At 36.9% G+C, this 24,175-nt stretch overlaps 1 long non-coding RNA gene across 1 annotated transcript; it reads left to right on the forward strand.

Moving 5' to 3' along the window:
* Positions 1 to 1,650: 1,650 nt before the first annotated feature.
* On the forward strand, positions 1,651 to 23,983 carry LOC132020819 (uncharacterized). The gene is made up of 3 exons (XR_009405098.1): positions 1,651 to 1,821; positions 19,799 to 20,012; positions 23,690 to 23,983. It is a non-coding gene; the product is annotated as an uncharacterized LOC132020819 (long non-coding RNA).
* The last annotated feature ends 192 nt before the right edge of the window (positions 23,984 to 24,175 follow it).

Raw genomic sequence — 24,175 nt, forward strand, 5'->3', positions numbered from 1 at the left:
GTTGAAGTTGAAGGAAGATAAAGAGGGGTAAGTCTTTTTTTTTTTTAAGATGAGAGCTATTACAACATGTTTGTATGTTGATAGGAATGATTCAGTAGAAAAGGAAAAATTGTTGATGCAATAGAAAGAGAAAAATTGGAGCAATGTTCTTGAGAAGGCAAGAGGAGAATGGGATTGAAGATCCAAAAGAAGGGGTTGGCCTTAGAAAAGGATAGTTAGTCTAAAGAAAATGGAAGAGGGATAGCAGAGTTCAGACACAAGTAATTTAGTAGATGCAGTTGTGAGAATTGGTAGACTTTTACTTATGCAATCAAGAAGTAATTTTCTCAGTGAAAAGGGAAGCAAAGTCATCCACTAAAAGTGAAGATGGGAAGGAGGTCTTGAAAGATATGGGGAGGGGCAGGGAATGTGAAATAACCACCCACAAGTATAGGAAAGTTGAAAGGATTAGGAAATGTAGCAGGATGGCCTGGCAATACCAAGCTCACTTGTGGTGACAAACCATGGATTTCAGTGTTCAGTCCCTGAGTATTTGAGATAAACCTGGAAGTGAGTCATTATAGAATTAGTTCTGATGGTCTTTCATGGAAAAATGTGAAACTAGTTCTAAATATAACCTCCTTCTTAGGATGGATCTCTTAAGTATTAGGTACTGATAAGGCAAGATATGACATGAGAAGTGGTCTTACCAGGCAAGGGTATGCGCATGAGGACTCGCCTTAGATTCTGCTGAGGACAATGTCACAAGAAGAGAAGTGGAGGTCTTTAAGGTATGAGGTATAATTGTAAACAGTAAAATAGCACCACTAGCAGGCAGGAAGGAAAGTTCAGAAGTTCACCAAGGGTTTAAGGTGACAATGAATGGTATGGATCGCTCCATTAGTCAGGGGTCCTCTTGATGACATTGGGCTTATCTATGGATGGGTTCCAAGGGTCTGCGAACCTTCTCAAATTTTATACATTTTTTTGGTATATGTAAATAATCTTATTTCTGAGGACCATGTCCATAACTGATTTTTTTTTTGTCAAAATCTCAAAAGGAGGTTATCCTGGAAGAGTTGAAACCTGTTTTTAAGTCAGAGATGACTTCTAATTCAATCATTCAAATCTTAGACAAGTCACTCCAATCATTTCACATTTTTGTCTCCTTATTTGTAAAATGCAGTGTCTATATGATAGGCTGTTGTGAGGATAAAGTTTAAATTGAGTACTGATCAGTAGTGTCTGGCATAAAGTTCAATGAAATGCCAACTTCAAGAGAAATCCACCAGAAAGGTGCATTAGACAGATTTTTAATAAACATTCACTGAAGGCAGAGCAGCCCCTAGAAACTCAAGAATAAGAAAAAAGAACAAATGCAATGCCTACCATTGGGAAGCCTTACAGCCTACTTCAGTTTTCAACCACAGCAGAATAGCTGGTGCTAGACATTTCCTATCACCATAAATAACTAACAAAAAATAAAATCTACAATAACAAAATGAAAATAAAATAAAATAAATAAAAATATTTTTTATTTTTGATGTAAAAAATAAAAACTGGATAAAATACAAGAGGCAGCACTGGGGAGTAGGCAAGATGGAACTGATTATCTTATGAGGTGAGTTTTATGACTATCTTACCTTGTTGCCTGGAAATACTTTCCAGAAGCTCTGCAAGAAGATGGAGCCCAAGAAGAACCTGATGAGCTCCCTGAGTTGAGGAAACAGAGACTGCAGTCTAGTGAGGCTGAGCTGAAAGCTATGAGACAAATTACTGAAGAGGAAGTAACACACAAAGAAAAAGCACCAGAAATCTGCACGGAAGGTCAAGTATAAAGAGGTGGGTGGCAAAAGATGAAGGCAGAGAAGTTGGCTGGCAGGAGCCAGGTCATGAAGTACTCATTGTAGTGGACCCTACTGGTTTCCTTCTGAGCTTCCAATCTTCTTTGTTCTCTTTAATGGGATTCTCTTACCCATAGTCATGTGCCCGAAGAGACACCAACTGTTTCAGGCTCTCTCATGAGAAATTGGCCCATGACCCAATCCTAGCCAAGGAGATGTGAGGGCTTCAGGGAAAGACTTTCTCAGTGATAAGAAAGAACTGTAGAAATACTTTCTGTTCATACTCTTACTGTCATGTCTGGATCAGTCATTGTTTTATCCACCCTGTTACTGGCCTGAAAGATTAAGCCAACACTGAAGATGTCATAGCAGAAGGAGAAAAAGAACCCAGATCCTGGTGGCATCATTGAGCTGCTGAATCGATCAGCCATGAAGCCTTTCTACCATGGAACTCTCTATTATGAAATTCAATAGTTTTCTTATTATAAATTAGTTTGAGTTGAGCTTTTTCATTAAATCTCATTAAAGGATCTCTCATTAAGGATTTTAAAGAGACTTGCAAAATATTATGGAAAATATTTGGAGATATGATTTAGATACAGGGGCTCATGTTAATTATAACTCCTTCTGATAATAGAAGTAAAAACTTAAACCCAAATGGCTTACATTTAAAAAGAGAATTCACTGGCTAAGAAAACTGAGAATGTTGTAAACAGATCTGGAACTTCAGGAAAGTCTATATCCATCACTCAGCATCTATGGCCAGGATGTATTTTTTTTTTTCTTTCTCCATTTCTCCATTTCCTTTTATGAATGCAGTCTCTACTCTCAAGCATGGCTACCAGAAACTCCATAGAGTGTATACTTTGTGTCTTGTAGGAAATAAGTCCAATTCTCCAATGGCTCAAATAAGAGTTTTCGAATTAAACTTTAGTGACCCTGCTTGTCCTGATTGGTATTGTTTACTCATCTCTGAACCAATCACTGCAGCCAGGAAATTGGGATGTACTGACTGGGTGAAAGAAATCAGGGCTCTTCCCTGGGATGTGGTTCATCTCACCCAAACTATGTGGAGGGAAATTCTAGAGTGCTGGTGAAAAGGGTAAGAGAGGACTGCCTGCTAAGGAGGTAATAAAGAGAGCTAAGGGTGGCTCTCATGTGTCTTGACTTGGGCATCTGGAAGACAAACGCACTTCAGAAAGAGAAGGGAACAATTCAGGAAGGTCAGTTAATATAAGCAATATAACGAGATGTAGGTCATTGGTTGTCTTAAAAAAGCAGTTTCAAGGGAGTAGTGGAAACAGATGCCAGATTGTAGTAGTCAAGAAATGAATGGAGTGGGCAAGTGATGTTAGGACAAGTAAGCATTTGTTGAAGAATCTTGGAACTAGAAAGCAAGAAGAAATAGAGGTTAACAGATAAGGGGGACTGCGAGATTGAGGAAACTTCTTTTGTCTTTAATATGGGAGAGATTTGAGTATGATTAAATGCTGAAGTTGACAAGTGGAAAAACTATAAGGAAGAACAAGATTGAAGATCTAGGCTAGAAATGGGGTAATTAATAGAGCAAGATTCCTAGGAATGATGAGTAGGGCAATGCAGGGTATAGCTAGAAAACGTAACCTTAAGGGGGAGTAAAGGACTCCTTTTCATTGTGATGGAGTGGGAAGAGGGGAGGACTGATGGAAATGCATTACTGCATCTGTGATGGGAGAGTAAATTCAGCAAATTCAGGGATATTCCATCCGAAGTTTTCTAGTTCTCAGTGAAGTAAAAAATATTAATTACTAATTAATTACTAATGGACATATAACAGGAGACCTTGAAGGTAAAAGTCACAAAGAAGAGTATATTAGGAAAACATATGGGACCCTCACATTTTGTCACATGTCTTCTAGAAGGTGCCAGCGTCTAACACTGTAGATACCCAATCTTCTTATGGTCAATTATAAATATAATCAGAATCCTGACTGAGGTAATATATTTCTTAATCATTGCCCATTAGATAACTTTCAATTTAGTCAGACTCCTCAATTGGAATCTCAGAATTTACTTTTCCCCTGGTTGTTCCTGTCCTTCTTGTTTATTCTTCTGGCCTCCTTTCAGGACCCATCTTGCATTTCTTCTATTTTGTCTTTTGTGTCTGAACCTATGTTTATGTGTAGCCCAACAGGACAATGGTGAGGCCTTTCTTCAGAAAGGTCACCTCAAGAAAAGCCAACTTCTGTCTTACTAATGGTGATCACCTCCCATATTGAACCAAATGTGCTATTTTGGAAAAGGTCCCTTCTCCCCAGAGATGAGATGAGGAAGGATGAAGGATTGAAAAGTGCACCTATAGCTGAGTCACAAGAAAGCATTGAGGCCCCATTGAGGTCAGAAACCAGGAATTTGAAGAAATGACAATTTGTTTGTTTCTGTGAGTTTTCTTCAAAAAAGCTTCAGCATCTTGGATGTTAAATAGAAAAGGAGGTTGGCAGTATTGATGGTACCAAAAAAAAGTTGTTAAAATGATGTGTTTGTCTAGAAGGTACAAATAGCTTAGAGCATCAGAACAAAAATTATAATTTCTAACCAAAAATACGTATACTGGGAATGTTCACTTCTCAAAACATTCTGTGATAAGACTGCATCTGCCTGATGGCAGAGAGCTTTAAGGCCTCTGTTGCCTTTTCTCTGTGTTGCAGCAGACCCAAAAATACTTTCAGAGGTAAAATTTCCCCTGCTATAAACATTCTTTTAATCCTATAACTTACCAAATTGCAGCCACAAAACTTAATATTCATGAAACACAGTTGTAAAGATATAAAATACAGACCTTTTTTTTTAGAGCCTCACTCTCCCAACATGATAGCCACTAACCACATGTGGCTTCTATATTTAAATGAATTAAAATAATAGTTAAGGTTCAGTTCTTCAGTCCATGGCCAAACGTTCAGTGCTAAATAGCCACCTGTGGCTGGTGATTACCATACTGGAAAATGCAGATACAGAACATTTCTACCATTGCAGGAAGTTCCATTGGTCAATATCACTTTAGAGCTTCTATACTTGAGTCAGTTTAGGCCCTCAGGGAGGTCTCTAAAGGGCAGTGTGGTTCGTATCCTTCATATAATTGCTTTTATTCCTTTAGCTTACAATGAGGAACATGATCAGAAAAAAATCCTATAAATTCTGTATGGTAGCTATTGTCAGAACCTTATGAAGGGTCTCATTCACCATACTATATGGTCTTCTTTTATAAGGGTCCCCAAAAATCTTATTTTCAGTATCAGACTTAGGAGTCTCTTACACACTGCATTGTGATTCTTACAGTTGATTAACTTGCTTTATTGTCTTCAGGCAAAACTTAGAGCTACATTTGTAGCCTTCCTTCAGCAACCAAATAGGACTGTCGGTGTGTGTGTGTGTGTGTGTGTGTGTGTGTGTGTGTGTGTGTTTTGCCTTCATTTCCCTACAAAATTTATTTTATACTTCTGGAGTGTATACACATTTCAAACTACCTAAATTTTTCCTGTCATTGAAGTAAAATATAAGTAAATAGAGCCATTATGTGCATACATATACACCTGCATGCATGTGATTATCTTTCATTCACAATTCAGGTACGTGTCCTTGGGTTGAGAACATTAGCAAAAACACAGTCTCTTAAACTTAGCCCCTTAAGCACCCTAATTCATTGTTTCTGGTATCTTTTTCAGCCACCCTAGCACAATGGCCTTTTACACTGTTATACATAACAAATCAGTCATAAATGAGGTGTCATGTCTGTATTAAAAGACACGTTTTTAAACTTATATCAGAGTATTAGGTTTCTGAACACCTCTCCTATTGATAGGTAGCTGTTGCTGGTAGTGATAGGCAGCAAGGACCTAGCCTGCATTGTAGTAACTGTAATGTTTTCCAATATGAATGCAGTGTTTTAATGAATACTATACAATTTTTAAAAATTCCAGTGATATACAAGCAAAATACTGTTGCTCTGACTTCACGCAATGGAAACTTCTAACATGCTACTCTCAACTCTCTCATTGATTAAGTGACATACAATTTACCCACATACTGCATTAAGGCACAGATGAGTACTATGCTCAATTATCCAGCATAGGGATAGGGACATCATAGAAAGATTGAAAATGGAATTTCCAAACCAGTTTTGCTCCTTCTCATAAGAAAAAAATTCTGAATGATTTGCACTTTTCTTCCTTCTATCTCTCATATCAATTAACTCTTTGCAGTACTGAATACTTACTAGGCATGTGTCTTTTTACCATGGAAAAAGCAAGAAAAAATGCGTTGTGCATATTCTCAATGAATGTATAATCTTCTTTGTAGGAGACAAGACTTATATGAATGTAAAATGACAGCCTCCGAAGGCAGTCAAGTGAGTGGTGAAATCTAACATATTCTATCAGGTGTTTAGGATGGGGAAAGACAGGAGTTGATCAAGACAGCCAGCTGAGCAGCTTTGCAGGAGCCATGGTCTTCAAAGGATCCTCAAAGCAGAAGAGTAGGGTACAATTTACAACAGAAGGAAGGCAAGAGCAAAGAGGCAGATATGGGAATGTCCTGTTTCAGGAGACAGTGGATAGGTCACACTGGCAGAAGCACACTCAAGTGGAGATGCTAATGAGCAGTGGAATCACAAAATAAGCAAGAGGGTAATGAAGAAATGAAAGACCAAGGAGAGGACTGTGAAAATCCTACCTACTCAAAAAAAAAAAAAAAAAAAAAAAAAAGAAAGAAAGAAAGAAAGAAAGAAAGAAAAGGAAAAAAAATCCTATCCACTCAATAATTCACCCTTGAATTAAATGTCACCAATACTCTATCAATTGTTTTTAGGCTCAGAAGGAAATTAAGAGCTAATTGCAGTTTTCAGTGATATAGTAAAAGAAGGCGAGTCCTTGACAGCAGTTACCATCCAACACATGGTAATGAACTGTTTTAAATCTTTATCTTTGTACTAAATACTTTTCAAAATTCTGTCTTATACACATTTTTTAATCCTCAGACAAATCCTTGAAGGTAAGGAAGGTAGGTATTTATTATCTTTTTTTTTTAAAGATTTTATTTATTTATCAGAGAGATAGGGGGGGAGAGAGCGAGCACAGGCAGACAGAATGGCAGGCAGAGGCAGAGGGAGAAGCAGGCTCCCTGCTGAGCAAGGAGCCCGATGTGGGACTCGATCCCAGGACGCTGGGATCATGACCTGAGCCGAAGGCAGCTGCTTAACCAACTGAGCCACCCAGGCGTCCGGTATTTATTATCTTAATTTAATAAGAACACTGAGTAGGAAGAATTCATGTGGTCTTGACTTATCCATGTTCACATGGACAGTGGTGGACCAAAGCAGCAAACACAAGCTCAAACTCCCAGCTTAATTATTTTCCCCTTGCACCACACTGTTTTGAATTGCTGCTAATTCACCTTCATACATTTTGAGCTTAGGTCTACCGTCATTAGCTTTGGGATTTTCTCTTTAAATACCACATCTAAGAAACACACTAATTACGGAGGAGAATGGTTAATTCAGAACTTTCTGAATAATTGGTCATATGAAGATTGGTCATATGAACAGATATTTCTCCCAAGAAGACATACGAAGGGCCAACAGACACATGAAAAGATGCTCAACTGCTCAACATCAGTCGGCATCGGGGAAATGCAAATCAAAACCACAGTGAGAGGTCACCTCACATCTGTCAGAATGTCTAAAATCAAAAAACTCAAGAAGCAAGTATTGGCCAGGAATTGGAGGCAAAGGAATGGTTCCACACAGTTGGTAGGAATGCCAGCTGTGCATTCCACCTGTTTGTGGAAAACAGGATGGAGTTTCCTACAAAAATTAAAAATAGAATTAACATATGATCCAGTAATTGTACTACAGAGTATTTACCCAAAGAATATGAAGACAATAATTCAAAGGAATATGTGCACCCCTATGTTTATTGCAGCATTATTTATAATAGCCAATTTGTGGAAGCAGCCTAAGTGTCCAACAGTAGATGAATGGATAAAGATGTGGCCTATATACAGTGGGATATTATTCAGCCATAAAAAAGGATGAAAGCTTGTCATTTGCAACAACATAGATGGATCTAGTGCATATAATGTTAAGTGAAATAAGTCAGCCAGAGTAAGACAAATATCATATGATTTCACTCATATGTGGAATTTAAGAAACAAAGCAAATGAGCAAGAGATGAGGGGGTAGAAGAGAAGAAGAGAAAACCAAAAACCAGACTCAGCTCTAGAGAGCAAACTGATTGTTACCAGAGGAGAGGCAAGTGAGGGGGATGGGTGAAACAGGTGAAGGAGATTAAAAGTACACTTTTCATAATGAGCACTGAGTAATGTACAGGATTGTTGAAGCACCATATTGTACACCTGTAACTAATATAATATTGTATGTTAACTATGTTGAAATTAAAATTTAAAAAAGAAAGATTGATCATTTATTCTATCTTCCTGGATTTTTCAACTTTAGAAGACATGCCTCTTCATTTGAGCTAATTTGGATTCTATCTTGCCCGAAGACAGAAGATTGGCTGTTTGACATCCTGAAGGCATTGTAAGCTGTGATGATTCTGTGATTCTTTCCTCTAACAGTTGGCTTGGATGATACTGTCAGGAGTCCAAATCTCTTATTTAAAGTGCATCAGAGAGAAATGCAGCTGGATATAAGTAATGTGTATATGTAGAATAACAGTGTAAATATTTTATGGACTGCAGCAAAACAGAATTAAATACCATTTCTTGGACAAATGAATTTCATCTTCAAAGCCACTGCAAAGAAGCTTATGCATTGGGCAAATAATTTTGCAAATAACTGAGCATAGTGTGGTATTCATGTAAATCTGCATTTCTCCAAAGTCTTAGCATCTTCTCAGCACTGTAGGGAGCAGCCTTACCTGTTGTTCCTAGGAAAAATCTTTTCTCTTGGCAGCCTCATAGATTATGCAACTCATCTATTTCAGTAACTAACTAATTGAGTCATATCTGTTTATTCTTTCTGAGCTGTTATGCTCCCATCTGCCTTTACTCTCTGAGAAGTGTCCAGTTACCACTTCTTCACTTCAGAGCAATGAGCCATAGGACTATGACTCCGTTTCTAAAGGCACCTTTACTGACCAATACCATCACCCCTTAGAGTTCATGTCCCAGCCCTTATTCAGACTTTGACCCATGACGCCCTCAGACTCAGATGCCAGAAATGTTTCGAGACCAGGAATAACTAGCAGAAAGTTAAGATGGTCTACTCCATATCTTCTATCACTACTCCTATTCAACATAGCACTAGGAGTCTTAGTTAGAGCAATCAGGCAAGAAAAATAAAAGACATCCAAATCAGAAAGGAAGAAGTAAAAATATCTGTTTGCAGATGTCATGATCTTATATATTAAAAACCCTAAGACTGTACAAAAAATTGTTAGAACTAATAAACAAATTCAGTAAATTTGCAGTTTACAAAATCAACATACAAAAATCGGTTGTATTTCTTTTTTTTTTTTTGTAGTTAATTTTTCTAAGTTTAATTCCAGCAGAGTTAACATACAGTGTTCTATTAGTTTCAGGTACATAATACAGTAATTCAACAATTTTATACACCTCCCAGTACTCATCATGACCAGTGCCCTCCTTAATCCCCATTCACCTATTTCACCCTCCAACCTCCCCTCTGGTAACCATCAGTTTGTTCTCCAGAGTTAAGAGTTTGTTTCTTGGTTTGTCTCTCTCTATATTTTCTTTTGCTCATTTGTTTCGTGTATTAAATCACACATATAAGTGAAATCATATAGTATTTATCTTTCTCTGACTGACTTATTTCACTTGGGATTATACTCTCCAGCTCTGTACATGTCATTGCAAATGGCAAGATTTAATTCTTTTTTATGGCTGGAAGATATTCTGTTGTACATATATACCACATCTTCTTTATCCATATCAAAATTCCAGTGACATTTTACAGAAAAAAAATCTAAAATTCCTGTGGAACTACAAAAGACCCCAAACTGCTAAAACAATCTTGAGAAAAAACAAACCCGGAGGCTTGAAATCACTTCCCGATTTCAAACTCTACTACAGAGTTAGAGTAATTAAAACAGTTCTGTACTGATATAAAAACAGACGTAGAGACCAATGGAACCAGAAAAAAGCCCACACATATGCAGCCAACTAATACTGGATAAAGAAGCAAAGAATACTCAATGGGGAAAGATAGTTTCTACAGTTAATGGTGCTGGGAAAACTGGGTAACCACATGCAAAAGGATGAAATGAAACTTACCTTACACACTCACAAAAATTCAAAATGGATTGAAGACTTAAATATAAAACCTAAACCTGTAAAACTCCTAGGAGAAAACGTAGGGGGAAAGCCCCTTGACATTGGTCTTGGCAATGATTTCTTGATCACGGCACAAAAAGCGCAAACAACAGTAGCAAAAGTAAACAAGTAGGACTATGTCAAACTAAAAAGCTTTTGTACAGCAAAAGAAACAATTAACAAAATGAAAAGGTGGCCTATGGTGTGGGAGAAGAGGTCTGTAGATCTTAGATCTGATAAGGGGTTAATATCCAAAATATATAAGGAACTCATATAAGTCAATAGCAAAAAAACACAAATAATCCAATTTTAAAATGGGCATATGAATATATATTTTTCTAAAGAAAACATACAAATGGTGAACAAGTACACAAAAGTTGCTCAATATCACTAATCGTCAGAGGAAAGCAAATCCAAATCACAATGAGATAACATCTCACACCAGTTAGAATGGCTATTCACACACACACACACACACACACACACACACACAGATTACAAGTGTTGGCAAAGATATGGGTGAAAGGGATCCCTGGTGCACTGTTGGTGGGAATGTAAATTGGTGCAGCCATTATAGAAAACAGCATGGAGTTTCCTTAAAAAATTAAAAATACAACTACCAAATAATCCATAAATTCCACTTCTGGTGTATATCCGAAGGAAGTAAAATCTCTCAAAGAGGTATCACCATATCATACCCTCCCCATTGTCTGTAACTCAACCACCCTCTCCGTACCTCCTCTCCCCCCAGCAACCCTCAGTTTATTTTGTGAGGTTAAGAGTCTCTTATGGTTTGTCTCCCTCCCAATCCCATCTTGTTTCATTATTTCCTTCCCTACCCCCCAGATCCCTCACTCTGCCTCTCAAATTCCTCATATCAGGGAGATCATAGGATAATTGTCTTTCTCTGATTGACTTATTTTGCTCAGCATAATAACCTCTAGTTCCATCCGTGTCATTGCAAATGACAAGATTTCATTTCTTTTGATGGCTGCATAGTATTCCATTGGGTATATATACCACATCTTCTTTATCTATTCATCTGTTGATGGACATCTAGGTCCTTTCCATAGTTTGGCTATTGTGGACATTGCTGCTATAAACATTCGGGTGCAGGTGTCCCTTCAGACCACTGCATTTGTATCTTTAGTGTAAATAACCAGTAGTGCAATTGCTGGGTCATAGGATAGCACTATTTTCAGCTTTCCAGAACTCATTTTATCTTGCAAAACTGAAGCTCTGTATTTATTAAGCAATAACTCCTGATTCTTCTAGCCCGTGGCAATCACTGTACTCTCTGTATGAATTGGTTATACTAGGTGCTTCATAGAAATGGAATCATATACCATTTGTCTTTTTGGGACTGGCTTATTTTACTTAGCATAATGTCCTTCATTCATATTGTAGTATGTGTCAGAATTTCCTTTTTTATATACAATATCTTGCTTATATATTCATTTGATGGACACTTGGATTGCTTCCACTTTGGGGCCATTGTGAATAATGCTGTTATAAACATGACTATACAAATATCTCCTTGGACCCCTCTTTCAATTCTTTTGGAGATATACCCAGAAGTTGAATTGCTGGTTTATATGATAACTCAATTTTTAATTTTTAAATGAACCACATACTACTTGCTTGTACTATTTTATAGTCCCACCAACAATGCACAAGCGTTCTAATTTTTCCACATTCTTACTAAAATTTGTTATTTTCTGTTTTGGTTTTCTTTTGTTTTGTTTTTATAGTAGTTATTTTATTGGGTGTGAGGTAAGATATATCATTGTATTTTAATTTTTATTTCTTTAATTATTAATAGAGTTGAAAATCTTTCCATATTGACCCTTTTCTTAGTGAATAACTGCAAGTCTTTGCCCCTTTTTAGTTTCAGCTATACCATTGTATATTGATTTGGAATTCTTTCTTTATGCTGGATATTAATCTAGTTCTATTGCTATAAATTTCTTCTCTCAGCTTGTAGCTTAATTTTACTTTTCTTACACTACATTCTATAGATAGAAATTCTAAATTTTAAAAAGAATTTTAAAAATGAATACTTATTCATTTTTTAGAAAATGAATATTTTTCTTACTACCATTTGTGGAGCATAACAAAATTGTAGTTCTTAATTGTTTAGAAAACTTTCCTATCCAAGATCCAAAAAAAATATCTTAAAGTATCTTAAATTACCTTCAAGAAGTTTTATAATTTTAAATTTTCACATCTGAATCTTTGCTTTATCTGTAATGAATTTTGTTTATGATGTGAAATAGAGATTCAATCTCATTTTTATGCATATGGATATTACATTGTCCAACCAATCTTTATTGAAAAGACCTTATTTTCTCCCACTGTGCTACTTTAAAACTCTGTTATGCATCAAATGTAAATATACTATGGACTGTTTCTGGGCTCCTCTTCTGTAGGACTGCTTTATGGTTTATTTTTCTATACTTTGTCCAATTGTACAATATTATTTAATAACTATAGATTCATATCCATTCTTGACCTCTTTTCTTTTTCAGTAGTGTCTCAGATTTTCTTGGACTTTTTCTTCTTCATACACATTATGTCAAATGCCATCAAAACATAACAAAGCTAAACAAAAACAGAACTGTAAGACTTGTTTGCTTTGAATCTAAAGATCAATTTTGGGGAAATGGACATTTTGATTATTCATCCATACACAAGTAAACATCTCCACTTATTTAGGTTTTCATTAACATCTTTCAATTACAGTTGTATAATTTTCATCACAAAAGTCCTCAATAACATTATTGGATTCATTTGTAACTACTTAGCTTTTTATGCTATTCCTAATGATAAAATTTTTAAACAAACAATTTCTAAATATTGCTGGAGTAGAGAAAAACAATTGATTTTTTATGTTGGTCTGTACTCAGCAAACTTGCTGAATTCTCATTTGAGTTTTCCAGGTTGGAAATACAGCATTTGCAAATAAGAACAGTTTTAGTTATTTCTGTGCTATCCTTATATCATTATTTCTTTTTCTTGATTTATCATGCTATCTAGGTTTCCAGTATAGTGACTAGAAGTGGTGATTGGAATTGATTTTAACATTAGTCCATAAAGCCCAATATCCATATATGTATGATTATATATGTAATTTTTGTTTTAGAGTACATATATACCCTTGTATAATCTTTTAGAGTATATATTTTGTATATATGTATAATTATATGCATAATCTGGGTGTGCATATATAAAAATATATAAAAACATGAAGATTATACTTTGTTACATATATGCATTACTCTTTATATGTATATTATTCCTTATCGGGTTAAAGAAACTCCTAATATTAGTTTTCTAATTTAGTTTCTTAATATTTCTATAATGAATGGATGTTGGATTTTATCTATATCTAATTTTTATTGTTAAAGAACCCTAGCATTCTTCGGGTGACTGAGTAGCTCAATGGGTTAAAGCCTCTGCCTTCGGCTCAGGTCTTGATCCCAGGGTCCTGGGATCGAGCCCTGCATTGGGCTCTCTGCTCAGCAGGGAGCCTTACTTCCTCCTTTCTCTCTGCCTGCCTCTCTGCCTACTTGTGATCTCTCTCTCTCTGTTTCAAATAAATAAATAAAATCTTAAAAAAAAAATAACCCTGGTATTCTTTAGATAAACCTACATTTGTTAGTTTTGCTGTGCTATTATATTAGTTAGAATTTTTAATCTATATTTATAAATTAAATAAGATTGGCTTATAGTTTTCCTTTCCCATACTTGTCCTTGGCAGGCTTAGATATCAAGGTTATGCCAGCCTCATATGATGGTTAGGGAGTCTTTATTCTTTTGTATGGGTGTATTATGAATAGTTTTGAGATGGAAAATATTTTATTAAATTTTGGTGTTTCATTGGCAAAATCAGCTAAACCTGGTGTTTTCTTCAGGGAAACATTTAAACTACTAATTTGATAACTACTATAAGGTAATAGGATTACTCATGGTGCTTATTCCTCTTGAATTGGTTTATAGAATATTTATATATACACTAAGAAATCTAGATTTTCAAATTTGTTGGACTGAATTTGTGAATGGTATCTACTTCTTGTGTTTTTAATTATGGTGAATTCAAATTAAACCCTTTTTATTCCAAATATTGTTTATTATCCCCCTCTTTCTCTTTTGACCAATTGCTCATCAGATTTGTCAATTTTGTTAGACCTTCCAAAGAACCAATTTTACATTTGTTAATCCACTCTATGTATGTATCCTTTCTTTTTCATTAATTTCTTTTTTTTTTTAATATTAATTTCTGTTCTTCATTCCTTTTTGCATCTTGTACTTTCCATTAAAGTCATTTTTCTTCTTACTGACATACCTTCGTTAGTACAGGTCCTCTGTCATTGAACTTAACGTTTCTGTTAGAAAATGTCTTTACTCCTGTTACTGAATGTATTCCAGGTTACCAGTTATTTTCTTTTGGCTTTCCATTTATTTATTTGTTTGTTTGTTTGTTTTTGGTGCTTATTGTGTTTGCTGACAAGTCCTATGTTGGTCTTATTGTTGTTTCTTTAAAGGTAATATGTCTTCATCAGAATAAGTTCCCTACTTGATACCCATCACCCATTTAGCCCATTGTAAGTGGTGAATCACTAAATTTTACTCATGAAACCAATATTATACTGTATGTTAACTAATTAGAATTTAAATAAAAATTTGAAACAAAAAATAAAATCTAAAAAAAAATAATAAAGGTAATATGTCTTTTTTTTCTTTTGATATTTATAATTTTTTCTTTGTGTTTAACTCTCTGAAATTTCCCTCTGGTGAGTCCAGGTGTGGATTTATATTTGTTCATTCACTTTGTGTAAGTTATTATTAGGTATTTTCATTATGTGAACTAATGTCCTTCATTGGCCTTTTTCTCTTCAGATATTATTACCCTTTCATACCCTGCTCCTTCTGGAACTCTATTCTTTAAATTTCTTTTCCACATTTTCCACCTTTTTGTCTTTCTCTGATACAATTTAAATTTATTTTAATCCATTTTCTCCCTTTATCTTAGTAATTTAGTACTTAGTAATTAGTGTCTTACAGTTTCCCCCTTTATCTGAGTAAATCCCACATCCTACCTCTCTGTTGTAAATACCACCTATTTAGTTTTATTTCTAATGATTATGGTTTTTGATTTTAGGAGTTTTACTAGTTCCTTCCAACCTGCTAAATTACTTTTTAAATAACTTTAGCCACTTACAGGCAATTGCATGCTTTTATATTTTTTAACCAAAATAGGGCATAGTTCTTTTATAATCTGTGTCAAATAATTCTAATGTCTATAATCTTTGTGGGTCAGTTCCTATTGTCAGTCATTTTTCTGCTGATTTTTATTCATATTACTTTGTACCTTTTTTGTGTCTAATTGTGTTTTACTGTGCACTGTTCACTAGCCTTACAAAAGACAGTTGGGAGTGGGGGGAACCTCTGAGGCCTAGGATAAAGTGTAACTTCACCCAGAAAGTATTTTTGTTTGTTTTTCCAGGATCTGATTTTGATGCAGTCCCAAAAGTTCATTTTCACTTTTGTTTCCTTTGCCTTTGGAGACATATCTTGAAAAAAGTTGCTGTAGCTGATATCGAAGAGATTACTGCCTATATTCTCCTCTAGGATTCTGATGGATTCCTGTCTCACGTTGAGGTCTTTTATCCATTTTGAGTTTATCTTTGTGAATGGTGTAAGAGAATGGTCGAGTTTCATTCTTCTACATATAGCTGTCCAGTTTTCTCAGCATCATTTATTGAAGAGACTGTCTTTTTTCCACTGTATATTTTTTCCTGTTTTGTCGAAGATTATTTGACCATAGAGTTGAGGGTCCATACCTGGGCTCTCTACTCTGTTCCACTGGTCTATGTGTCTGTTTTTATGCGAGTACCATGCTGTCTTGGGGATCACAGCTTTGTAGTAAAGCTTGAAATCAGGTAACGTGATGCCTCCAGTTTTATTTTTGTTTTTCAACATTTCCTTAACAATTCGGGGTCTCTTCTGGTTCCATACAAATTTTAGGATTATTTGCTCCAGATCTTTGAAAAATACCGATGGAATTTTCATCAGAATGGCATTAAAAGTATAGATTGCTCTAGGCAGTATAGACATTTTAACAATGTTTATTCTTCCTATCCAAGAGCATGGAATGGTCTTCCATCTTTTTGCGTCTTCTTCAATTTCTTTCATGAGTGTTCTGTAGTTCCTCGAGTACAGATCCTTTACCTCTTTGGTTAGGTTTATTCCTAGGTATATTATGGTTCTTGGTGCTATAGTAAATGGAATCAATTCTCTAATTTCCCTTCCTGTGTTTTCATTGTTAGTGTATAAGAAAGCCACTGATTTCTGTACATTGACTTTGTATCCTGCCACGTTGCTGAATTGCTGTATGAGTTCTAGTAGCTTGGGGGTGGAGTCTTTTGGGTTTTCCATATAGAGAATCATGTCATCTGTGAAGAGAGAGAGTTTAACTTCTTCATTGCCAATTTGGATACCTTTTATATCTCTTTGTTGTCTGATTGCTGATGCTAGGACTTCTAATACTATGTTGAACAAGAGTGGTGAGAGTGGGCATCCTTCTGGGAGCACTACCATCTAAGATCCACTTCAACCAAACTCACTATTTCAGATTCATCTAGACCACCTAGACAGTATCAATGCCAGCCTCAAATACCTGGCAAGGTCGTCTTGTATCCACAATTTCTCAGGTATCGTTTGTTTCCCTCACCTCTGTTCCTCTTCCCACTCTGGCATCTATGCCACTTTCCTTGGGGTTGGACTTGTGGCTCGGCTTACTTCTAGCTCTTCTTACTCTGATGTCATATCCTATTAAATTGGGTCTTAGTTAAATAGAGGGAAGGGTTCCTTGCTAGACAGACCTCCCACCTGGAGTGAGACTAAGTTCTTGACTCCTTCCCCTTCACCCCTTATGTCTGCCAAACTTGAAGCCCGGGATCAAGAATATGTCAAAGCAGCTTTGGAGCTCAGCTTATCTCTGTGTTTCTCACTTTCCCTTAGAGGTTTCCTGGTGGTGATTATTTATCTTGTCAGTAATTTTTTTATGACACTTTTTTAATTGTAGCCAATTTTTTATTCTGTTTAATGGAAGGGTTAGTTCAAATAACTTAACGTGCTATAGGAACTGGAACTAATCACCATCTCTTCTCTATTGCCCAAAGAACAGAGTAAATGAATTTTTAAATGTCCCTTCAGTAAGGTTACTGCTCCTGAAAATCAATTCTGTAGAGAAGATCTCTCTCAGAGGAGGAAGGAAAACAAATAAATAAGAGATAAATAAAAAGGTCTCTGATTTTGAATGTGACCTTCTAATATGTGTGGTTAATAAATGTCATTGAAAGAACGGAGAGGGAGCAACAAAGGGAGGAAAGAATAAAGGAAAAAATAGATACAAATAGATATATTCATCACCACATTAAACCTGATAGAAAACCAGTTATCAGTGGACTCACACCATTATTTCTTGATTGAAAGTGATGTGTATCATATATCATATGATATAGATTTGGACTCTATCATATCATGATTTTATCCCAGTACTCTGACTAAATGTTGGTAAAGTGCTTATGTAAAATTTATTAAATGTGCTTGCAAATCTAGAATACTGACTTAAATTACAACAATGGAATGCAGGCAAGATAGATGGAAGAATTTCCTGGAAATGAATATTCTTACACAAACATTTGGTGGAATCTCCTTCACAGATGGTAGTTAAGCTTTTCTATGATTCTGTAATTCCTTCTATGTGTGTCTGTGTGTGTGTGTATAAATGATGTATGTATAATATATATGTGTGTATATATATCATATACATATATTATATATGTGCATATATATATATATATATATAAAATATTACTATCAGTCTTCTCCTGCAGGAAGAATGGGAATGGGCAGGATGCCCCTGGAATTTCATTACAACCTAATGATTCTAGTAATCTAATTCTTTGGAAATCAATGGTTGAACCTCAATTTGATCAAAAGGAAATCTTCCTAAGAGGCTATGAGATTGTTTTTAATAGCTATGGGTAATGGAGGAAACCCCTGACATTGTCTTAAGCTCAAATTTCATTGAGCTTTGTCACTAAGGTTGCTGCTCAAAAATGGCATTTTAAAGAGTCTGAAAATAAGTGTCTATTTGAACAAATAGACAAAATCAGCCTACATTCTGAGATTATCTGAGCTCTTTGGGTCTTTGAGTTTACCTTATTGTAATAACATAGTGTCTCTTTTGCATATTTTTGCTGGGATTTCCTTTTCTTTTGGCACTTCTTCTTCATCCATCACTTCTTGGGTCTGCTATTGTTGGTGGGAAGGGTTCTCTCTGCAAAAGGGCTTAAGTGTTTTTGGACATCTAGAACATCTTTTCTCTGGAGACCAGAAGGCTTTACTACCAACATGTAACAGTTTCAATTGATAAATAGACTTGGAAAATCTCTAGGCCTGAGAGATTTTGCACAACCTGTAAAATCTACATCCACCCCTTGAGGCCTTCTTTAAGATTGGTAACATCTACTATATAGTTGTCCCTACCTCCCAACTCTCTTTTATCCAATCTGACAGGAGATTTTACTCCTCTCTACTCCTTTTCTTTTCCTTTTTTTCAAGAGTCCCTGGTATATAAGTTGGTTATTTTTTTTTAAGATTTTATTTATTTATCTGACAGATAGAGATCACAAGTAGGCAAAGAAGCAGGCAGAGAGAGAGGGCGAAGAAGGCAGAGAGAGAGGAGGAAGCAGGCTCCCCACCGAGCAGAGAGCCCGATGCGGGGCTTGATCCCAGGACCCTGGGATCATGATCTGAGCTAAAGGCAGAGGCTTTAACCCACTGAGCCACCCAGGTGCCCCATAAGTTGGTTATTTAAGATGCAATGTAGTACAAAGAGACAGGCTTTGGACCATGCAGATCTGAGTTGTAAATATATCTTTAAACTTACTGGTAGACTGGCTTTGGAAAAATGACTTAACTTTTCTGCACTTTGATTTTTCATCTCCTAAAATGAGGTCACAGTGCTCTAGAACTCAACACAGGGTGTGGCATATCATTGACATTCAGCAAATGTATGTTGATTCATTTTTCCCCTCTTTCTTCTTCTTTATCTCCTTCCTTCTTTTTTTTATTTTTTCTTAAATTCTATCTCAAACTGATCAAAATATTAAAAGCTGTTAAGGGGCAACTGGGAAAAATTTGAATACTAGATATTTATTGGTGTAATAGAATGATTGTGATTTTAGGTATAATAATTATTCTATAGTTGCATTTTTAAAAAGAGTCTCCCCTTTTTGAAGATACTTTCTGAAGTATTTAGGTATGCAATGATACGATGTCTAGGATTTGTTTCACTAAAACCCAGTGAGGTTGAGTGTTAGAGGACAGGAATGTATAGCGGTATGGATGAAACCATATTGGTTTGAGTTGATAATTGTTGAGTCCGAGTGATGAGTACATGGGGATTCATTATACTACCAGTCACTCTGTTTGTGTATGTTTGAATATTTCCAAAATAAAACATTTTTTCAAAATGTCCAATGCAGAAGGTCCAAGCCTCAGTGTCTTCTTCATTGTCACCCAAGTCCCCAGTTCTCCCCAATGACATTCTGGTCAGCTCTTCTCTTTGCTTTCCCCAGTACCTCCTGGGTTTTTCCAGACTCATGCCAGCAGAGCACCACACTGCCTCAGCCCCCGTAGTTGGCATTTGGACAAGAATCTCTTCCTGACCCCAGATGGCATCACAGCTTCCTCAGTCTGATCCTGTCAGCATGTTTTTTCCAAGTACCTGATTCGTGGATATGGCAGCGATAAAACCAACTGAGATTGCTTGGCTGGTCCCTTCTGGAACAGGTATTTCCCATTCTGACGCTATCAGCCCTCTGAGCATGCTGCTTCCAAGAGCTCCAAGATAACAACCGAGTAAGAATTTCTCAGACTGCAGTACATGCTTTTAGATTTCTGGCCAGAGTGTTCCTGAGGGATGGAGAGCCATAGGGTAGTGGCTAAACTAGTAAACTAAAATTACTGATTATTAATGGGAAAACTAGTGCAAATAAGCAATTTTATGGGCTGCATTTCACTGGGAGGCTGGCATGAGCGGGACAGAAAAGCAAAGAACAAAGACAAGTGGAGTTTATTTATTCTGGTTCTGATCACTCGATGGACTCTGCAGCTTAAATACACCTCAGACTGCAGTTTGACCGAAGTAGAAGGAAAAAGGGCTGAGTTATCCCATTCTTGATCATTTCCTAAGAAACAAACACACAAAAGAAAGAAGCAAGGTAAGTCAGCCCAGGTCGGTGTGAGAGCTGAACCAGAGATCTCAGTGGGTGGCTCCCAGGCAGCACTTCACCGGTGGGCTTTTAGAAGATCATGGGTGTTTTCTGTGGCATCATAAATTTACTGGGTATGTTGAGGACCCACCTCCTCTCCTTGGTTTTGGTTTCCTTTTCAGGCACCAAGATGAGATCCTAATTTTCTTCATTCTGTAATGATGTTTGCAAGAGGCAAGACTTGGAGGACAGGCTTTTTTGATTATTTTTTCTGAGACAAGGATGAATTCTTGCTGCCAACATCATGTGTCATTTCATACTTTGAAGTACTTCATATCTCTTTTCTAATCTGAGCCTCACATTCCATAAAGTAAGGAAGTCCTGTGGTCCCTATCTGACAACTGGGAAGCTAAAGCTACATGACATGGCAACCACATGACTCACTCAAGGCACACAGTCTCAGTGGCACAGCTATAACAAGAACCCAAAGTTTTTGTTCTCTATGCCATACTTTTCCTCTCACACCAAAGTTAACAGTGTTATGCTCAAAGCCATCAGGATCTTCAAGGAAATGAGCTGAGGAGAGTGGGTCAAATGTAAACAAAATAGATTTCTCTTAGGCTTGCTCACTGGAGTCTTACCTGACAAAATCAGGCAATGTTTACTACTGATAATCATACTACAGAACAAAGATGAGAACAGCAATGATGATGACCCTAGATGACTCCGTCCCTTGTTGCAGTGGAACACATGCTTCCTTTTTTGCATGGGAGTGAGAACTCTTCAATACAACAAAGATGCAATGACAACCTGGTGTGTTTCTACGACTGAGCTGGCAATCACTGTGCTTTCTCATTCAGCTAGATGCAATTTTCCTGCTCCAAAATTTCCTCCCTCTTTTCCCTTCCCCAATTAACATACACTGAGTACCTACTCTGTGCCAGCACTGGGCTGGGCCATGAGGATATCATAATGAACACTACTTTCCATCTGGATACTACAATATGCTCATTTCCACTTTTGTCACTACGCCTGAAATGTCCACTTCCCTCCTTTGTGTTAATCCATTCCTTTCATTCTATTACCACATTGTTCAAAAGCAACCTTCTCTGTGAAGCTCTTTCCTGCTTACTTCTCCTACCAATTCAGGCCACTCCATTCCCAGCAGACCTCTGTCACTTTTGATTACACGTGGCACAATTTTCATTTTGATGCTGAGTAAAAGAACTCAGCTATGGAGTTTTTTCAGGTTGTCTTCTTAATTCCATCACTATCTATCTGTATAAGCCTTAGACCAATCACTTAAAACTTCTGAATCTCAGTTTCACCCATTGGAAAATGGGGATGATAAAAAAGTGCCTGATTGATACATAAACTCATGGATGTTGATGGCAATGGAATAGTAGAGAGGAAAGTACCCACTCATTGGTTTAATATTTATAGTTCCCATTAATGTAAACCACTAATCTAGATAGGATATAAAGCTGTGCTTTTGAAGGCGTACAATAGGGGCGCCTGGGTGGCTCAGTCAGTTGAGCATCTGCCTTCGACTCAAGTCATGATCTTCGGTCCTGGGAGCAAGCCCCATGTTGGGATCCCTGCTCAACAGAGAGTCTGCTTCTCCCTTGCCCTCTACTCACCACTCATGCCTGTCTCTCCCTCTTTCTTTCTCTCTCAAATAAGTACATAAAATCCTTTTTTAAAAGACTTACCTTATAGTTTGGGAGCAAACAAAACACAAGACCTTGAAGGATGTTGTGAAAGCTTAGAGGAGGGAGGAATAAATTCTGACTGGGAAGCTCAGGGACAATATCATGAAATAGACAGCACAGGAGCTAGACAGTGAGAAACAAGTGAGACTTAGACTTATAGGGTGGTGGGGGAGATGGAAAGGCAATATTTGCAGCAGGAACATCACAAGCAAATGACCAGGCTGGTAGAGGTAGTATTGTGCAAGACCCCAAGTGGCATGTGGTTTAGTATGGCTGAAGTACAAGGGTTTGTAAAGAAGAGGAGCCAAGATAAGTCCAGATGTGTGGGTTTGCAACAGATGGGTAAATGCTGGATTTCAGAATTTAGGCTTTATTTGAGAAACCATGTAGCATAATTGAAGCTATTTGTGTAAGGATGTACTCAGATATGAGGGGATACTTGTGGAAGATTCTTCTGGCAGCGAGGCAGAAGTTGGACTGAAAATGATGTTAAATAGATGCAAGTTATAAAGTTTAGTAATAGTCATTTGTTCCAATTAAGCTGTATTAGTATCTTGTTAGTGGGTCTCCTTTCTCTCTATCATCTCCCTAGACCCATGTGCTCCCTGCAGCATGCGATGGGGAGCTATTGATCCTAACTGGCTAATGGTCGAGTTCCAGTTCCGTGTTTATCCACTCAAGCCCAATTGCTGTGCAAGGTGTCTGCAAAGAACTTAGGCAGGGGTTTGAGTGGTGATGGAAGAAACCAAGCACCTCTAAGCTGAGGGTTGCAGTGCAGCTTTCTTTCTTCCTCTTTTGCTGTTCAGGTTTGATTCACAGACACCTGTAGCTTCACAGTCACTTACAAATAGAGGTGGTAGAGACACCTGCTAGAAAGAACATCTGGCAGGGTTTTGAGCAGATGTTCCAATCCCTGACATATGGAGCCTGGGACCCTGACTGGCATCTGAGCGTTGGAATGCTGAGCCTTCCCTACTCTTTGATAACAGGGTCTGCTGACTCATTGTAAGATAGGAATGGTAAATATTACCCAGTTTGCATATAAATTCACACAAGATTATGAGTGTTAGAGCATTCAGAGTCTCAGAGAATAGGAGAATAGCAACAGTTCTTTGTTTGCATGTTTGTTGCCTTTAGGAAAGGGCATAGCACCTATGAACATTAGAACCATTCATCAGTGGATGCTTACATAAACAGTCTACTTTGTGTACTGGACCCAGAAAACTAAAAATTTCTCGTCCCTTGTGTTATAATTTAATAAGAGCACTCCAAACTATCTTCAATGCATCATAGTATCCTAGTTTTTGTTATCCCCTGATAATATTTTTGACTGGAAGGCAGAGGATAAGGAGTACAGGTAACTAAGACGTAAAGAGAGCAGCTAGTGAAATGCGCATAAGCCTATAAAAGGTTATAAAATAATAAAAAGAACTGCCATTGACTGAGCCCCTACTGTGTGTCAAGTACTCTGTTGATACTTAACAAATGTGACTTTATTGAATGTTTATAATATTTAATATGTATTTCTATTCCCATCTTAAAGATAGGCAAACTAAGGCTCAGGACGTTTGGCCATCATTATATGTAATAATGGAAAAAATATACAGTGGAAAAAAGTCTCTTCAATAAATGGTGCTAGGGAAATTGGACAGCTATGTGTAGAAGAATGAAACTCGACCATTCTCTTATACCATACAAAAAGATAATCTCAAAATGGATAAAAGAACTTGGTGTGAGGCAGGAATCCATCAGAATCCCAGAGGAGAACATAGGCAGTAACCTCTTCGACATCAGCCACAGCAAATTCTTTCAAGATATGTCTCCAAAGGTAAAGGAAACAAAAGTGAAAATAAACTTTTGGGACTTCATCAAGATCAAAAGCTTCTGCACAGCAAAGGAAACAGTCAAGAAAACAAAGAGGCAACCCACGGAATGGGAGAAAATATTTGCAAGTGACAGTACAGACAAAAGGCTGATATCCAGGATCTATAAAGAACTTCTCAAACTCAACACACACAAAACAGATAAT

Source organism: Mustela nigripes, chromosome 6, assembly GCF_022355385.1.
Source record: "Mustela nigripes isolate SB6536 chromosome 6, MUSNIG.SB6536, whole genome shotgun sequence".
In the NCBI taxonomy this organism is placed as follows: Eukaryota; Metazoa; Chordata; class Mammalia; order Carnivora; family Mustelidae; genus Mustela; species Mustela nigripes.